The sequence below is a fragment of the Macaca nemestrina genome, chromosome 10 (assembly GCF_043159975.1).
Source record: "Macaca nemestrina isolate mMacNem1 chromosome 10, mMacNem.hap1, whole genome shotgun sequence".
Taxonomy (NCBI): Eukaryota; Metazoa; Chordata; class Mammalia; order Primates; family Cercopithecidae; genus Macaca; species Macaca nemestrina.
In genome coordinates, this window is record NC_092134.1 from 61,230,245 (window position 1) to 61,254,101 (window position 23,857).

General features: G+C 39.7%; 1 long non-coding RNA gene across 4 annotated transcripts in view; it reads right to left on the minus strand.

The window, feature by feature from the left end:
• Window positions 1-23,857, minus strand: part of LOC105473362 (uncharacterized) — a 78,675-nt gene that overhangs the window by 54,137 nt on the left and 681 nt on the right. The window contains exons 3-5 of one of the 4 annotated variants that reach the window (XR_982198.2): window positions 19,399-19,458; window positions 19,142-19,215; window positions 18,689-18,928 (exon numbers count right to left, since the gene is read on the minus strand). This is a non-coding gene — a long non-coding RNA (uncharacterized lncRNA). Of the gene's footprint in view, window positions 1-5,601; window positions 5,667-13,918; window positions 14,071-18,688; window positions 18,929-19,141; window positions 19,216-19,398; window positions 19,459-23,493; window positions 23,820-23,857 lie in introns of those variants that run through there. The other 3 variants (XR_011609030.1, XR_011609032.1, XR_011609031.1) reach the window with 3 other exon arrangements.

The window sequence follows — 23,857 nt, forward strand, 5'->3', positions numbered from 1 at the left end:
CTCAAAAGAATAGCATGACATGATTGGAAGTGGAAATTTATCAGAAAAAAAAAATCTCACTAATATCTCTAGTTGGAGGGAAGAGATATTGGACAAAGTTCTATTGCAGAAAATAAAATCCACCCTAGCTAGTCAAAGCATAACAGGATCCAATGTAGAAAACTAAGTACTTACAAAATTGCTGGAAGGTCAAGAGGAGCAGGATTGAATCTGAACAGCTCCCAAATCCACACTGTCTCTGCTGTGATCAAGAAAACTTCTTCTGAAAGAACCTACTGAATCAGGGAGTCACATTCTAAATGAGAAAGCTTTAGCAGATGACCCCAGAACCATGCAACCTCTATCATCCTCTATTTGTATAAGCAAAATGGATGTATCACATCAACGAGAACTACCCACGTGAATCAATTAATAATCAATATATCACACACAAAAAGATGCTTCTGACTGGTATCATCTAAATTATGTCCAGAACTCCAGCTGCAAGAGAGCCTGAAAATGTGGTTTTTAGTTTGTCAACCTTTCATTCTAGAAAATTTGGAATATTTATTTTAAAAAGCTGTTTTCAGTTTACCCAGTATCTACATATAACCTGTTTTTTCATACTGGTATTTCCAAACAACAAAACAATCTCGGCCGGGCGCGGTGGCTCAAGCCTGTAATCCCAGCACTTAGGGAGGCCGAGACAGGCGGATCACGAGGTCAGGAGATCGAGACCGTCCTGGATAACACGATGAAACCCCGTCTCTACTAAAAAATACAAAAAACTAGCCGGGCGAGGTGGCGGGCGCCTGTAATCCCAGCTACTCGGGAGGCTGAGGCAGGAGAATGGCGTGAACCCGGGAGGCGGAGCTTGCAGTGAGCTGAGATCCGGCCACTGCACTCCAGCCTGGGCTACAGAGCGAGACTCCGTCTCAAAAAAAAAAAAAAAAAAAAAAAAAAAAAAAAAAACAATCTCCAAAATATGCATATCTGTTTTAGTCCTTTAGTTATAGACTGGCAATTATAGGAGACATTCTGGAATGTCTAGTGTTGTATGGCATAAAATGACTAGTGTTGCAGCCGTATGCCTCCCTCTGTTTCCCCCTTCATAATTAGAATCAATTATGCCCACCAATATAGGATTAGCCTCTTTTTCTTAAGAAAGCCAGTTGATATTTCATCTTCCAATTAAATTTTTGTACCCCTGGAGGACACAGTCTTCTCTTAGATACTTAGGCCTCTGAACAAGCAGAGCCTAAAATTTCATGAGCAAGAAGCAAAATGTTATAAGTAGGTCATTTGATATAATTCTGAGAGATGTGATTCCCATGTCTCTCATTTTATTTTCAGGCTCCATGTATTCCAGTTATGGAAGAAATATGTTGATCAATGGTTTAAAGTAAATAACACATCTGGTAAGAAAGCACCTTAATCCCACAAGGTATGTTACACATATACTGTCATAATGAGTCTTCAGTAGGCCATTCCATCATTGTATACAGCAACTGCTTCTGGATTGGTATTACCAGTGAAATCCCTTAAGCATCAACCTGATGCTTTACTTCTTTTGCTATAAAAATTAGCTATTTGGTCAGAAAAAGTATTGTGTGGGATACTGCAAATAATCTGTTTAGTAAGTCCTCTGACATTAGCTTTGTAAGCAGAGAAGGCAAATCCAAATCTAGATTGAATAATCCATTTCTAGCACAGAAAATTACTGCTCTTTCCATGATGTAAAGGGCTTAATATAATCTGTCTACCACCAAACTATGCAGGCATGATTCTCTGTTCCTTGCAGTTTGGGCAGTTAGTTGATATATAACCATATCAACTATGGTGGAAGAAAGTTGATGTACTTAAACTGATAGAGAAATCCACCTGTGCTACCATAGTCACTTTGTTCATTAACCTATTGAGCCAACACTGGAGTGGCTGGAGAAAGAGTTTCTCTCTCATCTAAACAAGTGACCATCATGTTCAGATTTTAAGAACCTTGTCTCAGACTGAGACCTTTTGGAGAATAATCACAAAGGACACATGCCTCAGCCTCTGGGGGCATCCTCAAATATTTGTCATCAGTACTCAAATCTTTTCAACCCATAGTCATTAGCTATTGCCCATGATTGAGACACACACACACACACGTTCGTCTATCTTTCATTCTTTGATTCTAGGCAAAATAGACTATTAGGTTTATCACTGTATGTTCTGCCCATTGGGAAGATTTCCTTCTCCTCTGTCTTCCCTTAACACCCCAGAGCAAAGCTATAATGCTTCAGCAGTCAGTCTACTTCCAGCTCATGCTACATGTCATGAGAAATCATCTTTACACAGGATTCATTATTTTTCTATCTCAGGTCATATGAAACTTCCCGTCCAGTCCTAGATGTGGGTTAAAGGAAGAATGGAGTGCATCAGAGGAACCTGCACAAGCCTTAGAAATATATATTATACTTTCATTTGAGGATGGAGCACTGCTGATTATACCATAATTTATGACTTGGTGAATCAGACACTGCCAAATTCATGAGAAAGAGCTCAGTTCATACAGATATCTAGGAATTTTATGGTTAGATATCTGGTCCCTGTTAGAGTCTCCTAGCACACCAAGAGCTGTTCTTCGAAAGGAGAATGGTTAGTTACCACAGAGAGTATGGCATGTGTGAATTCTGCTGGTGATTGTGTATGTGTGTGCATACGTATATGTGATTGATATATATATATCTCCACATGTACATACACAGTCATGTGCCACATAACATCATTTCTGTCAAAAATGAACCACATATATGGCAGTGGTCCCATGAGATTAAAATAGTGTATTTTTACTCTACTTTTTCTATGTTTAGATATCTTTAGATACACAAATACCTACCCTGGTATTATAATTGCTTACAGTACTCAGTACAGTATTACACTGTACAGGTTCATAGCCTAGAGGCAATAGGCTATGGCACACAGCCTAGGTGTGCAGTGGGCTATAACCATCCACGTGTGTATAAGGTAAGTGCACTCTATGATGTTCACTCAACAACAAAATTTCTTAACAATGCATTTCTCAGAATATGTGTGACTACATTTTAAGTTAAGCAAAGTGTGGCTATATATGTTTATATATGTATATATGGATTCTATACTCAGAAATTAGAAAAATAACCATAGTATATACACATAAACCTACCAAAAATACTCTGATGTAGACATTGGCTAAAATTGCATTTCTCACTAGAACCTATAAGCCTCCCATCCTGACAAGTAGACCATAGTGCCAGCTTGGTCCCCAGGGATTAGTGTTATTTCAGAACTAATATCAATAATTGCTGAAAGATCTGAGTATTTTTTTTTACTCCGTACATTATTACCTTATTATCAGCAATGGGAGGAAGATTTATGGTATCTGCTTGTGAGATGTTGGTAGTCTATCTTCAAGGATCATTAGTGAACTGAAAACTTGAATTTGATGGTGGACTAGAAAGAATAAAGATTCCAGAAGTCCCTTGGTGTGACAAAGAAGGAATAATCCAAAGTCACAGAGAGAGCAATGATTCCCTTTCATTCAAGAGACTCATCCATGTGCTGACAGGTCTGGGAATTGGTGAGAGGTCATGATTATCATGATATCTCATTTCACGTGTTTGTTCACAGACCTTGAGTTTTCAGTGAGCTGCCCATCTATTTTATTCCTAGGGCCCCAAGATCAATAAGCCACACTAAACATTTATGTCAGCTGTAGGGTAAATGCACCTGATAGCAATAATTTAAGCATATCCTTAGAATGACCCTGTATGGCAGATGCCCCTGAATGTGTGTTCCAAGCTTGGCAATCTGGAAGTGGCCAGCCCAGAGATTTGTTCCTTGTCTGTGAGAAACATATGTGCCCCTAGCTCATCCCTTGCAACACAGGACTTATAGGGGATTGAGGCCCTGAGTTTTGGATTAAGTGAAGGTTGCCAGGTGGAGATCAGAGAGGAAAATGGTGTTAAGTGAAAATGCTATACAAACTACATGCTGTTTGCAAGCAGTGGCAGTTTTCCTACCCATTCTGTCATCACTGGGTCGTGTGATTATCTTGTCCAGCTCGCTGCTGCTGGACTGTATGTAAGGTAGATAACTTGTCTAAGCAGTCCACTGCCACTGGACTGTATGTAAGGTGGACATCTTGTCCAGCGTGCCACCACTCGATCATTTCTATAAGTAAGGTAGTTCTGTTCAGCTCACCACCACTGGACTCTCTCCCCTGCATGTAAGTCCCTAGTGAAACCCCATGTCTCATTTGCTGGCTCTGGGTCTTTTCTTCAGCCTCTTGAACCTGGTGCCTTCCCTATTGAGGTTAATAAGAGTTCAGCACAACACCATCAAACCACCCTTACCCTTCTGCCTATCGAGGTAACTCTGCTTAGGCTTTCTGATGTGGTTGTTGCCAGAGTTGGCCTTCACTACATAAAATTCTACATCCCCATTAAAGTTGTGATACCATTTGAATGGCAACATGTCTGTCTTTATTTCTAGCCTATAGAAAACAGTCATATCAAAAAAACTGCCTTCATCAATGCATTTATCAATGAGTTTTGTTTGTTGATTTGTTGTTGTTGTTGTTGTTCTTTGTTTTTGAGACAGAGTTTCGCTCCTGTCACCCAGGATGGAGTGCAGCAGCAGATCTCTGCTCACTGCAACCTCCACCTCCGGGGTTCAAGTGATTCACCTGCCTCAGCCTCCCAGTTAGCTGGAATTACAGGCATGTGCCACCACACCTGGTTCATTTTGTATTTTTAGCAGAGGCAGGGTTTCACCATGTTGGCCAGGCCGGTCTCAAACTCCTGACCTCAGGAGATCTATCCATCTCGGCCTCCCAAAGTGCTGGGATTACAGGCGTGAGCCACTGCACCCTGCCGATGTGAGGACTCTTGAGAGACATAGTTATAGGACAATTAAACTAATTACATGTTAAACCCATTCTAAGATTTGCATTTCTTCTTTTTTATGATACTCAAAAATGTATAGCATCTCAATTTCATTTAGCTTAAGCCGCCATTAAGTCTAGGATTAATCAGTTATCAGAATAAACATAAATACTCTCAGATGCTCAGCCTACACACTGAATCCCGCATCTCTGGTAATTGTGTCCATATCATGAATTTAGACCTATCAAAGCCTTGGTCTAGCAACATCAAAATCCATTTCCCACACATAATCTCTAGTTTTCCGCTGTTATAAATATATTTGTAAAAATCATTTAACCCATTTCATTTAAATGCCTTTCCCCCTAAGTCTTGACATTGTAATTGTTGCCTGAGATATGCAGGAATCTGACTGGCTATGGATGTGGTAACAATAAAGTTAGTAAAGATACTGCAAGAGGAGAATCGTCATCACTTTGAGAGGAAGCTGCCTCAGACAAGCTGTTATAGGCCTTCAAATAAGGTAAAATCAACATCATCAGGCAAAGGAGGAGCTGCTTTAGCTGGCAAAAGAGACTTGGTAAGGTTCAAGGGTATAGAGTATGCATATATATTCAAATTCTCCTAAATGAAACCCTTTCAATGATGAGGTCTATCTCATTCCAAGGCAATGTTTTCAATTTTTTGAAAAACAAATGGTAAAACTGTAAATTCAACCTACCTTATAATTCAACAAACTGCAGCATCAGGCTTTCCATCTGATTTCCATCTAAATTAGTCTTGAGGCTACAAAAGATGAGAGCTTTTTCAAGAACAGTTGTAGAAATTCCTTGATTCTCAGACAGTTCCTAGAGCTAAGAATTTAAAATATTGAGCCTATCACTTTCTTTCTTTTAGTTCACAAGCACAATTTGGAAAAAAAGAAATACCAACCCACCCCAAAGTCCTTTTCTTCCTCATGCCCCCTATGCTTGTCTATCACAATAGTCATTCTGTCTTCCAAATCCTTGCCTTCAATAGCATTTCAGATAACCAGAAGTGATAATTTAAGTAATTGCTCACTCAGTGCCATAATAGCCTGTACATACAATAAAGTCTTATTTTTTATGTTCTATTGCCTGCAACCACTTCTGCTAATTACTTTATGACTCAGGGCTCCATTGCACACAACAGAATCCACGTTAACTAGTTTAAGCAGAAAGCGTTTTATATAGGGAATTCAGTGCTTATATAAATTTGAACAGCTGGAGGAACTGGCTCCAGGCTAATCTCCCAGGACCAACTTCTAGCCCTTGGAAACATTCTGCCACTACTGTGAATGAAAAAGCAACCATCGCCAATGCAGGAAGATAATAAATCAGGAGTCTATTTGCACTATTGTTGACTGCAAAACCATACTAATTCTGATGTGACTGGAACACTGCCACCACTGTGACAGGAAGCATCTGGATCAGGAAACCATCTCCACATTAGGAGGTCACCACTTAATATGCTGGCTCCAGAACCATGTCACCTCTGCAGCAACCTGTGCCCCCACACTCTACCTCTGTCTGCTACATTTATTATTTTAATCAAAGTCTCATGCTATAATATTTCTAAGGAGTCTAGGAATATTGTTTCTGCTTTCCATTCTCAGCATACAAGAAGAGAGCTAGGATGAACGTTAGCCAAAATATCTTGTAGTATGCTTTTCACTGAGTATCAGAAACACTTCAAAAATCACAGTGATAGGCCTAACAAAGCCAGTATATCTTGCCATACTTTCTGTCCTGTGGATGATGGGAAGACAGGAAAATTTACTAAGTGCCATGGTTAGAGCCAATGACCCACATCCACAAACCATACTGTTGGGCAAACTGTACTGACATGCCTACAAAACCCATGGAGCTTTTAAAACAGATTTATTGAAGCATAATTGATATGAAATATACTATCCATATTAAAGTGTACAATGGGATGAGTGTTCATATCCATGAAAATACATACCAAGATCAAATAAACATATCTGTTAGCCTTAAAAGTTTTCCTGGGTTCCTTTGTAATCTGCCAATATGGAAGCTCTTTTTCATTTGACATCCCACCAAATTAGCCAACTCATTCTTAAATATGAAAATAAACCAATCCCCTCCCTATCCTTCTGCCAACAAAGCAGGATATGTTCTCAAATCCAAAAGCTTATCTTCCAGTACAAAAGTTCCAGTTCACCCACAGATAACCCAGAAAAAGAAAAGCTCTTAGGTTGGGGCATGGCTCTAGTTCTCATCTTAACTCCCACAAAAAACAATATGACTAGACATAATATAAACCACTGGCTCTTAAATGTGTATAGCAGAAAACTGATGTATAGCTAACATCACAAATATTCTTCCAAATTTGGATCAATGCAGCAATTTTTTTTTTTTTTTTTTTTGAGATGGAGTCTCACTCTGTTGCCAGGCTGGAGTGCAGTGGCAAGATCTCAGCTCACTGCAACCTCCACCTCCAGGGTTCAAGCAATTCCCCTGCCTCAGCCTCCCAAGTAGCTGGGACTACAGGCAAACACCACCACGCCCAGCTAACTTTTGTATTTTTAGTAGAGAAAGGGTTTCACCATGTTGGTCAGGATGGTCTCTATTGCTTGACCTCATTATCTGCCCACTTCAGCCTCCCAAAGTGCTGGGATTACAGACATGAGCCACCGCAGCCGGCTGGCAAAAGTTTTAATTTGGTACAACTGATAACACATACTATTAGCGGCAAAGTCTATCAGCAACTAAGATGAGAAGGTCATACAATACAGGTACAATTTGCAGCCAATGAGAAAGGAGATACAGGTGAGAGGAACCAAAAATAATTTTGTATTTACTAAAACAAACCAAAAAATCTCTGGTATTGAATATATGAAAAGGAATTCCAGGACAGTGAATACTTCTACTCAAACACCCATAGAACACTAAATACTACCAACATAACAGTAATCAATTTCAAGTACATTGCCCCAGAATTCTAGTATTTAGAAATGTGACAAGAACATAAATAGAAAGGGAACTACGTGGCATAGAGGGAGCAGGGAAACATATCTAAACCAATGATGCTCAGACTTCATATGCCTAAGAATCACGAGAAAGTTTTTTCTTTTGTTTTGTTTCATTTCATTTTGTTCTGTTTGTTGGCTCATTTGTTTAGACGGAGTTTTGCTCTGTCGCCAGGCTGGAGTGGCGCGATCTCGGCTCACTGCAACTTCCGCCTCCCAGGTTCAGGCAATTCTCCTGCCTCAGCCTCCCAAGTAGTTGGGATTACAGGTGCCCGCCACCATGCCTGGCTAATTTTTTTGTGCTGTTAGTAGTGATGGTGTTTCACTATGTTGGGCAGGCTGGTCTTGAACCTCTGAGCTCAGGTGATCTGCCCGCCTCAGCCTCCCAAAGTGTTGGGATTACAGGCATGAGCCACCGTGCCTGCAAGGAGGTCTTTTCAAAATGTAGATTGCTGGGTTTTATCCCAGAGATTCAAATTCAAGAGACCTGGGATGGGGGCTTAAGAATTTGCACTTCTAGTACATTGCCAGAAGATGCTCATGCTACTGTTTTGTGGACCACACTTTGAGAGCCACTGACTGAGTGTGAGTTCCAACTTAGTTCCTAACAGTATTCAAATGGAAGTCAGAGAGGCAGGGAGGGCAGCCAAGAAATCTTGGCCAACAATATGGGTATGTAACATAACCAGAGAGAACTTTTTCTAAATAAATAGCAGAGGAAAAAGAAGAAAAGAAACATCAAACATATGGAAAAATTCTGTCCCCTTAAAGAAGAAAAAATAAAAGCATGGCATGAATGGTAGAAAAAGAGCACAATTCAGAGGAGATAATTTCACAATTAGATTTAGAAAATAACTAACCTCTAAAGAAATTTTAAAAAATCAAGAATGCTATAAAATGAGAGATGTAAGATGAGACAACATGACAACAAAATGAGATGAAAAGAGAACTGGGGAAGGAAAGGAAATAAATTAGAAAAAAAGAAACACTATGGGAGAACTTAACATTGTATTTGCAGCAGTGAAAAGCAGAGAAAAGACAGAGAAAACAAAATCCATAATGTAGAGGACAGACTTGAGTAAATCATACAGAAATAAAGAAGAGATGAGAAAAAAAATTAAATTGAAAAAGATGGATATGAAGTGAAAGCAACAGAGGTCCAATGTATAGCTAGTTGGCATGCCTAAAGAAAACAAAATAATTGGAAAATAAAACATTCTCAAACATGTTTTGCCAAAGTTAGATATCTGATTTGAAAATCCCTGCATATGGTCAAGAAGAATTATATATCATCTTGAAGAAATGGCAGTTCAAGGTTAACAAATACAAAACTACTAAGCAGAAGAATCATGTCACCTACATTCATATTACTGAAATTCTGCCATTGCCTTAGCTTCATCACAGCCTAGTTGAAAGAATTCATGTGGCTGGGTCATTCCCATCCTTCTCTTGTGAAGTCTAATGTTATATAAAGTATCAGAAGTCTTTCCTGATCTTCCTCTATAAAGTAGATCATGGAATTACTATCACTGTACTCTAAGTATGTGTTTCTTGACAATTATTGTTGTTTTTGTTTTTGTTCAATGTATTCTATGGTTAATTATTAGTAACTTTCCACTAGAATTTAAGCTTCATAAAAAGAGAAACCCATATTTGCCTGGTGTTCCTAGCATTTGCTAGTGATTGGTACACGTTACGTAGTCAATAAATACATTAAATAAATGAATAAATATAAAGTTACTGTAATTAAAATCATATTGTAGACTGACAGATCAAACAGAATTAAAGAGCCTAGAATCAGACCCAAGTTTATATAGAAGTTCTGAATACATTAAAATGGCATTTAAGGCAGAAGAGGGGTATTCAGCACTTGGCACATTGATTGGCCATTTGTAAGAATAAATAAGTCTCAATCTCTTGTGTGAATGGCTTTTGAGAAATTCAAGGAATGGTGAACAAATTGGCATGGAATCATAACTAAGTAAATAGAAAATCAGATGTTCATGAAGTCAGAAAATGCTATAAGATATAAGCCATCAGGAATTTGCAGATATCTTAGGAAAGGCTTCCAACAAAATAGAACAGAGGATTATGCAAATCTTATTTAATTCTGAAAGAAAATCTGACATCTGGGTTACATAAACACCGAAACAAGAATTGAAACAGAAAAAGATGAATAGTCTTTACTGTATATAAATTTAAGACTGTATTTAAAAAGTAATATCAGAAATAAGACTGAATAATAAATGGCAACCTAAATGAAAAGTTACAGCATATTTGGTAAACAATTATTGTTTCTAATATACAAATAATACTCATAAATCAATAAAAAGGTGAGAATTACTGAAAGATACAAAGAGGCAATTACACACACATCGCAACAAAGGAGCCTACTCTTCTACATATACAAGTATGTATGAAAGATACACATAATATATACACATATGAATGTATGAAACATATATATTATATATATACATATAATTTCAATTTTATTTTAGATTCACGGGGTACAAGTGCTGGTTTAACAACAAACCTTTCTTGATTCTGTATTCCATTGTATTCCATTCTAGCTTTCATCCCATTCCTCTCATCCCTTTTACAGAAAAAATAAAATAAAAAAATTCATTGCCTATATCCTCTTGTCATTTTCTCACTTTTCTTTTCCAAACTCTCTCCTGTCAGACTTTCATTGACACCTCCTACCAAAACATTTTGCATGAACATTGTGAACTTTACATTATGAAATCCAGCAGTCAATTCTCAGTCCTCTTCCTATACGACTCTCCAGCACTATTTGACACATTGATCGTGCCCTTTTTCTCAAATATTCAATTTAGTTTTGAGATGCCATACCTTTCTCACCTTTCTCCTATCTCTTGCCTTTCCCCATCTGATCTCCAAATCACAGGCTCCTTTCTCAATGATCTTCTCTTTTCCCGGCTAAACTCACTCCCTATCTGGTTTATCTATTTCTACAGCTTTTGTTACCATCCAAATGTCAGTATCTCCAAATTTTCATCTCCAGACCTGACCCTGAATTCCAGGCTTGTGTATTCAACAGCCAACTCAACATCTTCACAGAAAAATCTAATAGGCATCTGCTGCTTAATACTCAAAACGAATTTCTTATTTTCCACCTCCCATTTTCTTCCATGGTCTTCCCCAACTCTAAAACTAGCACCACCATTCACTGGGTATATAAGGTCAAACTATTGGAATCTTACTTGACTGCTTTCTCTCTAAGACTCCATATCCAATCCATCAGCAAATCCCAGTAGCTCTTCCTTTTAAGTATACTTGGAACCTGACAATGTTTCACCACTTCTGCTACTATCACCAGATCAAAGCCACCATCATCTCTTGCTTGAACTATTATTATGGCCTCCTAACTGTCCTTGTACTTTGAACATTTGCTCCTTCACACAGCAGCTAAGATGATCTTCCTAAAACACATGAGATAATGTCCCTCTTCTGCTCAAAAGCTTCTCATCCCTTCCCATTATATGTAGAAGCAAAACTAAAATCCTCACCATGCCCTTCAAGGATCCTAGCTACCTCTCTGTCTTCATCTTCTATCACTGTCTTCACATTCTATATTCCTGGATTTTTTAGAACCATCACTTAAGGTTGCAGTGAGCCGAGATAGCGCCACTGCACTCCAGCCTGGGTGACAGAGCAAGACTCTGTCTCAAAAAAAAGAAGAAAAAGAAAACATCAGTGTAGTTGCTGATCCTGCCATTTCCTCTGCTCAGAACAATCATCACCCAGATATTGGCTTGGCTCACTTGTTCACTGCTTGTAAATGTCAGTTAAGTGTCATCTCTTAACAGGCCTTCCATCACCCTACCAAACAGCATGTGCACACAGCCCTCTACCCTGCTTTAATTTTCACATGCATTGGTACCAAACATTCTATTACGTGATGCTAGAATGTCAGCTTGAAAAGGGCAAGGACTTCTGTTTGGGGAATTACCGAATCCTAGCATTTCCTATTCTTGGGGACATAAAATATGGTTGGCATGAGATAATTGCTTCATAAATATTTGATGAAAGACAGATAAATAAATGACTGTTTCCCTTGTTTCTTCACCTAAAATCAGCACCTCCAGGACACTTAGATTCCTCAAATAGCATTTAGAACTTTGAAAAAATTTCCACTCAGAATAAACTCGCCCTAATCACAGCCTATGAGGCACAAAAAGATCAACCTCCTCCTACTTCTGCAATCTTTTTTCCTTCCTATTTTTCTAACACTCTCTCTATTACTCAACCTATTTAAGACTCACTATCCATACTTTTGTTCTTGAAACATTCCCAGGTCATCCCAAATCAGTGCTTTATTCCTAATTCATATTGACTAAAGAATTGAATAGAACATTTCATAATAATAAATTATTCCTTTTTCTCTCAGTCTTTGTATATGAAAGAATGAAGTATGAGGACTTATAACCAATTCTGAGTTTTCTCACCTAGTACACATCACACACCTACCTTACATAAGGTACCTAGTGAACTCCAAATTACAGTTTGGAGAAAATAAGAGTTATTGGACTCCTTGCAGTCAGGTCTATAGTCTAATCTAAACTCAAAGAACTCTGTTCGTTTTGCAATTTTCAAGCCAGAAAAAAAAAAATTGTTAGAATTTACCAAAAAGAAGGCACAAGGTAATCAAAGACTGCTTCTACTCAAACATTCAATGGTAACCATGTAATCACAGAAGCATTAAAAAAAATCAGGAAATCTGAGTGAAACCGTTCTTGTGAAAAGGCATTTGAACATATGCACTGTCATATATGGAGCTGTCTGTTCATTGCAGCAGAGTCACAGCAATTTCTATAAATCATACTGACATACTTTGTTCTAGTCCAGCTTGCAAGATAGTTGCTTTCGCAAAACAAGTTGCAGGATGTAGTTAAATTACTTTTCTGACAAACAAAACAGCAAAAAGAAAACTTGCAAGGATGAATTCATATGAGATTGAAACGTGCTTGGAAGACCAAGAACTGAGAGATCACTGTGATTCCTAAGGGCACCATGATATGCCAAAATTGTTTTATGACACTTAACCATAATTGCAGCTAACCGCACTGTTGGGGCTCTTTCCTTGGCAGGATCAGAGGCTATGAATATGTGTGTGTATTGGTGTGTGTGTGTGTATAAATTAATTTTCTTGTGAAGATGTGATTGCTCCACCTGTTATAGTCTGTCTGCATCTTCAATTTCCATCAAGTGTTGCCAATTAGTTCACAAAACAGAAATGAGAGTAAAAAATTGAGGTGCAAAATGTCTGATTTATGGATGAAATTGGTTATGCCCAGTGATTTTTGTTGCTGCTTTAAATATTGTGGTATTAAATTGATTAAATAATTAAAGCTTTACAAACATGTCAGATGGAATTTCACATCAAATTTCAACTAGTGCCTTGGAAATGTCACATATTTTCTAATGCTCTTGGATTATTTACATTTCTGGAAGGTCACTTGTGGGTCTCACCTTCATGCAAGAAGCAGTTGTGGAAAAATAAAAGAGTTACCTCCCAGGAATTAGAAGTTCTGGATTTTGTTATTTATAAGCACCATGATCCTAAGAAAGCAATTCACCTCTCTGACATCTTTTTGTCACATCTAAGATAGAAATATTTGTTCTGCTTGTCTCCTGGGATTCTTTAAAGACTAAATAAGGTAAGTCATGTCATTCGATGTACAGTGTGAAAACTGTAAAGTACAAAACAAATTCATTAACATTATTATTTAAGATAAGTCACTATATCAGGAACTGGTTTGTAGTAATCATTAGAGAGCTGTTCAGCCCAGCTGATACCACTCAACACCTGCTGAGCATTTACCCTGGAAAGTACTTTAGGTTTTCAAAGATGACTAAAAGATTGTCTTCCTTCAAAAAGTTCACACTCTAAAGGAGACTACCTCATACATCTAAATCTGTAAATACACATGGCAATAAGTAAGTGCCAAACAAGGAATATCAGTATAAAGGTTGGGAGATGGAAAGTAAAAGATTTTACCGTGACTTTCAATGATGAGAGAAGTCTTGAGACTTGATAGAAGTTTTATTTATTGTTTTCTTTTTTAACGGCTTTTTTAGTTTGAGACTGAGGTTTTAGAGTAATCATGTTCCTTTTCTATTCCAAGTTCAAAGCCAACTGATAAGTAAATGCTGTTACCAAAAGATGCAGATTTTAAAAATCAGTTTTATTGAAGATAAGATTACATTATAGGATGCAATTTAGCCTTTTACTATTATCATATTCCCTTAGGTAAACTTAGCACTCAGCTCTAGTAGATCTGCACAACTGCAAGCTTCCCCAGGGTGACAAGGCAGAATAGAACTTGTCCATCTGAGGACAGTCCACAAATGAGAGGAAACCTGAAGGAGCTGAACCAAGCCTGCTTAGACCTGTTTTCAAAATTCCTTAATCAGGTAACGATAGGGACAAGAGACAGGGATATACTGGGTAGAAAAGGGTAGTTCCCCGGCAAAGGCCCCCCACCCTCAAGCCTGAATACTCGCAGCCCTAAATGAGAACAGGCATTTCTGTTTTCGTGCCCAAAAAGTTGCCTCTTGGCCCACCACACCCGCTATTTTGCCCCCATATAAACCCCGAACTCCAAGCTCCAGAGCAGACCACCACACCAGCGACGGCGGAATGATGCGGCAGAGAAAGAGAGAAGAGAGACGTCTGGATGCCGAGGGGAGTTCGGCAGGGCAGTTGGAGAAGAGTCAGGCTGCTAGGCGGCCCGACTCCAGGGGAACACGGCCTTCTCACCTAATCCCTTCTTCCGGCTCCCCATCCATCTCACTGAGAGCCACCTCCACTACTCAATAAAAGCTTGCACTCATTCTTCCAGCCCACGTATGATCCAATTCTTGCGGGACACTGGGCAACAGCCCAGGGTACAGAAGGCTGTCACACTGGCCCTCTGCCCTTGCGATAAGGCAGAGGGTCAGTTGAGCTGATTAACACTGAAGCTGTCTGCAGACGGCAAAGCTGAAAGAGCTTTGTAACATGGAATTTGCAGACACCCACCCCCAGACACTACCGCGGAGCAGGAGCGCTTGCCTCTGCACCAGCCCGTCTGCGTGCTCCCCCTTCCTCAAGGGGTTTGAGCTGCAGAGCAACCAAACACTTTTCCATTGACCAAATTTTCTGTGTATTTAAATCTGTTATTCACCACTCTCTTCTGACCCATTAATTTAGTTCTACCCAATCTTAAATATATTCATATCTGGAAAAATTAGCCTCTCCGTGCTATTTTGTTATGCCTTGAAAAATAATTAGAAGTAAGAGATGGAAATTCAGATGGGCGAGGTAGCATAAGTAAAAATAAGAGGTGAGCCTGGACATTACATACTTGGGGAAAAATGAATAGTCCAAATTTACTACAGAAGAGAGTTTCTGCAAGCTTATTAATACAGTCTAAGAGTAAAGAAACAAGGACAATGTTGACAACTGAACACATCTCCTCAAGTATTTAAACTAGACAAGGAATTTAGTTTCTCAGTGAAGGCTAGCCAGTTATAACTAATACATGGGTGTGCGTCACTCCTAAACATATACTTTCCTCAAGGAGATCACTATTAAATACCTTTAATAGCACATGGTCCTTATTTTAGATCTTTTAAATTATTTTCTTATTATCGTGACACATTTCTAGAAGTGAGAAATGCCTAGTAGGAGATAAGAATTTTAAAATAAGAGTAGCACCAGGAATATCTTTAGAGGAAATTAGGAAATTTTAAAATAGAAAAAGTTTACTTTTAGGAATCTCTACTTTAACTCCCAAAACCTATGAAGGAACAGGTCTTAGTTTTAATAAAAATCATGTTTTATTGTGTTTTTTGTTTAAGATATTTGGGCACTATGTGCACGGGGAGAAAAGCTGAGAAATTCTAGAACTGGGAAGAATTAGTTATCAGGACTAGAAAACTAACCATACCTTTGCTACCCAAATGATCTGAAGACTGAAAGAGGTTTTCATAAAGAAAACAAAATGAAATGGGTTATACAGAAAGGACTCGGTCTTTGAAGGAGTCAGCTTTTGACCATGAAATAGAATTGGTGTCACGAAAACAGAATTTTTTTAAAAGATAATATTTTACTTTCAAGCCCTAATGATTAAGCCCTCATTAGAATCTAGCCAGGCACTAGCTTAGAACCATCTATGAAACTTCAAGGGACAAGAGACGTATCGTAGGAAAACAATTCAGGATGTGTATTAAGACCAAGCTACTCTGGTGGCTACTGTAGCATGTTTGTAGTGTTGTGAAGAAATTAAAACTCCAAAAACAAAGAGAGGTTGAATAAACCAGGGTTCTTCCTCAAGATGGAATCTAAGACATAATTTTAAATGAAACAAGTCTGAATGGTGGTATGCGGATCTGTGGACCTTCTTCCCAAAACAACCATCACTAGAGAATATTATATTTCCAAAAAAAGCAACAACAATTTAAAGTCTCTGGAAATTGTCCTAAGGGCATATAGCAAATGGAGAAATACTTATGCAAGAAAATACAATAAATCTCAGTAAGAACAGCTTAGTGTGATGGAAACTCTACTTGGGGCAGGTGCAGCTGAGAAGACAGGGCTCCTTCTTTCCCAGCTCCCAAGCCAGGGTGATGATTTCTCCCTGGAAGGGGCAGTCTGTCCATATTTATCAAGCCCACCTTCATCCCCTAACCTGTGTTGTAGAAACTCTCTTCCAAGTAGACATGGCAGAGAAGTCTGGGACTCCCCTCCTCCACCAGCTCCTGGCAGAGCAGAAGCTCTGCTACAGGCATGACAGGCTGAGAATACTGGGCTCCAATCACCCTATCCCTGGCCCTCCCATGAGATAGATGTTACACACCAAGAGGGGCAAGCTGAGAACACCAGACACTACTACATATCCCCAATGCCCACTCACAGAACAGCATTGTTATTCTGAGAGAAGTGGGCTATTGTTCCTGACTCTAGCTCCAGCAGAGTAGCATGGATATTCTACCCACTGAGAAAGTCAGGCCATTCAGACAGAGGGCTCTATAGCTCTCTCCAAGGCTCAATTTGGAACAAAGAAGATGAATTCAAGTCCAGGGACTTCATGGAAAACAATGAAAATTTGATGGTGAATATTTACAAGGAGGCTAGTAGCTTATGATAGCCACAAGTAACACACGAGACATCTCCCCTGCCCAGAAGTTTAAAAGAGAGAACCAGGGAAAGAGAAACTTAAAACTCACCTGGAGTCAGAGAAAATTTCAAAGAGTGCTTGGCAAAATGATATGACTTTAATTGGATTAGACTTTGGAGCAAGTTATACCCCTAGGACATTGTCAAAAACAATAGCACAATCAGCTAGCAATCAGTAGAAGCTAAGAGCTGGGTGGGATACCAATAGAGACAAAGCAGCCAGAACTTTAAAGGATGGGTGGGTTGCAGGGGAGGGGGTTCAAAGAAAGAGACAGAGTCTGGCAAAAAACACTGACCCACTGTGAGTCCTACCATGGCCCCTAAAAAGTCAACCTCTTCTGAGGTGTGTGTCCTCCCTAGAAGCAATGAATTCCTCCTCTCCTCACTATTTATCTCCTGATTGAGCTATCATTCCAGAAACTCATCTTTGAGGCATGACAAGATGCCATAGGTGAACAGTTGCTAGTAAAATTAGAACCTTGAACTACTGGCACTAGGAACCCGGCCCACTCCTTAAAAGCAGTGTTAATCTGTCCAATCTATAGTTACAAAAGTGGGTGATAAACTTAAGTTTCGATAAATTCATCATCTGTAACAAAGAAGGTTCAATCTGGTAATTGAACACGGTGGCAGAAGTAAACTAGCAAAAACACCTGAAAGGTATTTGGGTATGGTGTTGGGTTTCTTCTACTATATTGGCATCTGAACCCAATCCAGTAATTCAAGAAATAGGATCTAGTTCATCCCTAACCCTCTACTTATACACACACACATCATAGCCACCACTACCATCATGACCAAGGAGAGACTAAAAAGAACCAAGTAGGATGATACATGATTCCTGCCAAAGGGGTCAGAACAATACTCTAGCCTCAAAAAAAAATGGCCCAATGCTGAAAAGGAAACTGAGACAGAGGCCTACTTAGCCCATTTAATATGGGAAATGCAGGTAAATAATTCTCAGCATGCCAGAGACATCCTCTTAATCTGCTCCTGCTACTCCAGCATTACCTCTCGCCAGCCTGTACCCCAAATCTAACAGACATCCTAGAGCTAAGCATGAACCATATTCATAATTCTCTGAACACAGAGTTCTCTCTCCCTTTTGTTTCCCTGCATGAACAAATCCCTTCTTAGAAGGCCTTTCCCTCCTTCCTCCTACTCCTGTCATCTGGCCAATTCCTAATTGCCATTGAAACTCTATTAAAGCTTCACTTTCTCCAAAAGTCTTTCCTAACACTGTTGAAATGGGAGAGTTCCCTGATCCCTGTCACAAGATGTGCAAGAGGGATGTGGTTCATCTGTTTGGTCGCCCCACTGCTCAAATCCCTAGTGGGAGCGGGAGCATGCAGATGGGCAGGTGCAGAGGCCAGGACAAGTACTTCGGGCTCTCAGCCCCACAGTAGTGTCTAGGGGTGGGTGCCTGCAACCCCAGGGCTACAAAGCTCTTTCAACTTTGCTGTCCACAGACAGCTTGAGTGTTAATCAGCTTAGTGGACCTTCTGCCTTTTCACAAGGGCAGAGGGCCAGTATGACATTTTTCTGTATCCCGAGTTCTTCCCCAGCATCCCAGAAAAATCGGGTCACACACAGGCTTGAGGATGAATGCAAGGTTTTATTGAGTGGTGAAGTGGCTCTTGGTGAGATGAATGGGGAGCTGGAAGGGGGAGTGGAGTGGGAAGATGATCTTCCCCTGGAGTCTGGTCGCCCAGCAGCCTGACTCTTCCCTGACCATCCCCTACTGAAATCCTCTTGGCATCCAGATATTCCTCATCTTCTCTTTGTCTCTCCCTTGTCATTCTGCCATCCATCTGCTGGTCTGCTAGTCTGCTGGTGTGCTGCTGGAGCCTGGAGTTTGGGGGCTTATATGGGTGCAGGGTAGGGAGCATGGTGGGCCAAAAGGCATCTTTTGGGGCATGAAAACAGGAGTGCCTGTTCTCATTTAGTGCCATGGGCACCCAGGCTTGAAGGTGGGGCCTTTGCAGGGGACCACCCTCTTCTACCTGGTATTTCCCTATCTCCTGTTCATATCACTATTAGGGTAGAAGAGATCCACATTACCCTAAGTCACTGGCGGTGTATCCGTGCAGGTCTGTAGCAGCTTCAGCCCTTGCCTCCTTAGAAGAAGGATTCAACTGAGGGGCAGAAAGCCAAAAAGAGACTGAGGCATATTACAGAGCAGAAGTGGAAGTTTATTTAAAAGGCTTTAGAATAGGAAAGAAAAAAAAGAACCCATGGAAGAGATCCAAGTGAGCACCTGAAGGTCAAAGAGAGAGAAAAGGGCCTTTAACCTTGATCCTGGGACTTTACAGGCTTACCTCTTTCCTGTGATTCTTCCTTTATGGTGGACTTCCCGCATGTGCAGTGTCCTTTTTACCCTTCAGAATTGAGCAGGTGCAGTGTGTTTAGGAAATTGTATGCATGCCCATTTGAAGATTTCTTTTTTTTTTTTCTGATGGAGTGTACCCAGAAGATCATACTTTGCCATTTTTGTCTCTTAACGTGCATGCCCAGGAAATTTCTTCTCCCTGGGGCCTGCCTTTAATTAACACTTTAATATTAACAGGTGTGGACCATCAGGAACTAGCCTCTCCCTGGCACCAGCTGCCAATTTATCACTCTTAAAGAGGAATGTGATAATTGCCAAACCATCACCTGTCATTTCTAGTGGGTAGGGGAAAGCCCTCTCCTGCCCCACGCAAGCCTAACTACCTGTAAAAATACCCCCACTCTGATTTGGAGGTTTATCTTACATACTCCCTTGGCACCCAGAGCCTCCTTCTACTGTACTACCTACATTATAGCAAGTCATGTTGTATTGATATTTATGACTGTAAACTCATTGAAGACAAGAATCATTATTTTTAGTCTTCTTATCTGAAATACTTGGCATAGTGCCAGGCATAGAGAGACTCAACAAATATGAGTGAGTGAAGATTGCAGCTTCAGAGACACAAAACTGCTATAATAAAAAGCCAAGTCATCCTAAGAGCAGAAACCGTAACCACAAAAATAATTCCAGAACCCCTTGGTGGTCATTCTGAGACTTCAAGAGCATTGTCTACCTTGTTCAGGACTAGCTAATGAATGGATGGAGCTAAGCCCACAGGTCACAAAAGACTTCCTCTGTGGCTATCGGGGCAGTGAAAAATTGGGGTCTCATAGCATGAGTCCCTGGTAAACTAAGATAAAATAATGCTATCATGTTTGCATTTTTAAAAGACCTCTTGGATAGTGTCTTAACTCAAAGGAATGATTTTGTAGTGGAATATCAGGCTTTAGAGTAGTCAGGGGGAAAAAATAGCATTTTATTCATAGAAACTTTCCTTGAGGGCCTGCTCAAGACTCACCTCATAGGTGTGACTACCTATTTAGGGTTGCCAGATAAAATACAAGGTGCCTTATATCTTCATATAAGCAGGTCCCAAGTATTAAATGGGATGTACTAATACTTTTTTAAAAATCATTTTTTGTTTCTCTGAAATCTGAATTTAACTTGGCATCCTATAATCTTTTTGGTGAGAAAAAATTAAAACTTTTAAAAAAGCAGAACTATTACATTATAGGAGTTTTCTGATTGTTTTCAGCTTAGCCCTTTATATCAGCAGTTACTACTCCTTCCTCACCCTCTCCCCAGATTTGTTTTCAGAACATTTATGTTCTGCTCAATGAGCTACACTATTTTTATTGGCTGTTGTGCCAAAACTCAGTTGAAATAACAATCTCAGCATATACCTGAGAAAATCATGCACAGGGAAAACAGACAACAGAGAACTCCCAGACTAATTACTAGGCTATGCCATCCAGCTCCTTAACATACTCTGCCACTCATATTATGGCTGCTCTAGTCACAATAAAAATAATTATATCCTCAATAAATAAGACTATTTATCAAAATAGTGTTGACAAAGGAAGGCAAACTCTGTAAGATATTTGAAGAGATTTATTCTGAGCCAAAACTTAGTAATCATGGCTCATGACACAGCCCCAGGAGAACCTGAGAACATGTGCCCAAGGTAGTCAGGCTACAGCTTGGTTTTATACATTTTAGGGAGACATAAGATAACAATCAATACATATAAGATATACATTGGTTTTGTCGGGAAAAGTGAAACAACTGGAAGTGGAGGTGAGGGTAGGGGGTGGATTCCAAGTCTTAGGTGGCTTTGAAGATTCTCTGATTTGTAATTGATAAAGAGTTTATCTACAAACCTAGAGTCACTACAAGGGAGTGTCTGAGTTAAAATAGGGGCTGTGGGGACCAAGGTTCTTGTTATGCAGATGAAGTCTTCAGAGAAAATAGACTATATGTATGTATTCTTCAGAGAGAATAGAATGTTTCTTGCTAGACTTTAAAAGGTGCCAGACTCTTTATTAATTCTCTCCTGGATCAGGAAAAAGACTTGGAAAGGGAAGAGAATTCTCTACAGAACGTAGGCTTTCCCCACAAGAGACAGCTTTGCAAGGCCATTTCAAAATATGTCAAAGAAATATATTTTGAGCTAAAATGCTTTGATCTCTTTCAGAGCCTGCTATCTGTCACACTGGTATGTTATTGCTCTGAAAAGTCTGTTTTGTAAGTCTTAAAGTTTGTTTTAATGTTAACACTGGTCAGCTATGCCTGAATTCCAAAGGAAGGAAGATAATAGTGAATCCTATCCAACCACTCATTCCCATCATGACCAGAACTAGTGTTTCAGGTTTACTTTAGAATGCCCTTGACCGAGAAGAGGGGTCCATTCAGTTGGTTGGGGGGCTTAGAATTTTATTTTTGATTTACAATAGGGTAATTTTATTTTCGATACAAAACTGACCCAGCAGTACTTTAGAATGCACAGTGCTGTTGATCTCAATGTCAGCTTACTTGGCGCAAAGTACAGAGAATTCTATTTTCCTGTTCAGCATCACTACCACCTGTGTCATTCCTAACGTTCCTTCTTTGTAAAAATTAAGTCTCCTGCTTTGGCTGAACACATTTATTTCTATTCATAATGGCTACACATGCACACCGAGGAGGATTCAATAATCCCCAGCTCTCTGCTAGTGAGGTTTTCTGACTTTCTTCAGATGTATTTTACATAAAACATATACTTCGATATTTTATACCCCTATTAACATTAAAGTCATGCAAGTATGACTATTATAATCTTTCTAAAGTTTTTATTATTATAAAATTTGTCAAAATTTACATGTTGTCTGAAAAAAATTGGTAAATTTACCCTTAAAAGCCATTTTACTACATTAAAAAAAAAATCAGTTCTGCCATTTAAAATTTGGTGGTGGATGCAGAAATATTGCCAGAATTTTCATTTGTATTTCTTCCTTTTACACTCAACTCTGCTAGTTATAGTAATTTTAAATGTTCCTTTAAAAAGAACACCTCAACTTCACCGGAGAGCCAAATCCTAATATGTTACCAGGTACATCAAGGATTGTTTCAAAATCACCATGGTAACCCCTAGTTAGGGAGGCTATGCTCACACAATCCATTCTCTTTCTGAAGTAAATCTACTGCTCATCATTTGGTTTTGTTGAGATACCCCTTTTTCATAGAGCAGAAATGAGTTTCAACACAGTCTTGCTTCCCACAGCCAAGTTCATGTGCTGCTTTTTGCATAACTTCACTATACCTTAAAGTGTTGAGGACACCCTCCCTCTGTTTCGGGGTCAATGAAAATGGAAATGTCCACCAGGGAAGTCTGGATAGTTCACAACAATGTTGGGGCACTGATGAGTGTCCCTTCTGCCAGATGACCTACAAGCACTGGACAGAGGAATATCTTCCCCAGAAAATGTGGAATATGGCAACAACTCCTCAGAGAATCTCATAATCAAATTATAATGTCATTGACCTCAACTTGCACACAATTATCTGATGTTATTAATAGCAGTAGATTGGGCTGGACAGTTTTCCAAGCTGGAACTGATCCTCTCCATGAGATCCACCTACATCTCTTCTGGTATCAGGCCCCATATACCTACTTCGGCTGCATACCTTGTTTCCTCTCTTTCTGCCTCCCCGATCAAAATAGCCTTGGGTTTTCCCACTTTCACTTATTCTCAAACCTTCACTGAACATTAGAAAAATCCAGAGATTTTTATTTGTTACTTTGTTTTGGTTTGGTTTGGTTTTGGTTTTTGGGTTTTTTTGAAACGGAGTCTTGCTCTGTCACCAGGCTGGAGTGCCATGGCGCGATCTCGACTCACTGCAACCCCCGCCTCCTGGGTTCAAGCGATTTCCCTGCCTCAGCCTCCGGAGTAGCTGGGACTACAGGCGCACGCCACCACGTGCGGCTAATTTTTTGTGTTTTAGTAGAGACAGGGTTTCACCACGTTTGCCAGGATGGTCTCAGTCTCCTGACCTCATGATGCGCCCCCCTCGGCCTCCCAAAGTGCTGGGATTACAGGCGTGAACCACCGCACTTGCCCTGTTTTTGTTTTTAAATACCAATGTTCAGTGACCATTCTGAGATACTCTAATTTCATCAGCCTGGGTCGAGGCCCAGGAATTGGCATTTTAATAGCTCTTCCAGGTGATTCTATGTTCAGCCAGGGTTCCGAAGTACTGCCATTTTCACTTTCTTACCCATTGTTCTAGTTTAAACTATATGTCACGCTTCTTTCAAGGTCTTTCCCTTGGAATCTCAAGGTGCTTTTCTTAGCTTTTACAGAACTTGGCTCTTGAAAATAGAAAGCTTTGACTTTCGAAACCACTGTTTCTCATGTGGATCTCAAGGACCTATTTGGGAAGTCACAAAGCGAACAATGGCTGTTTCC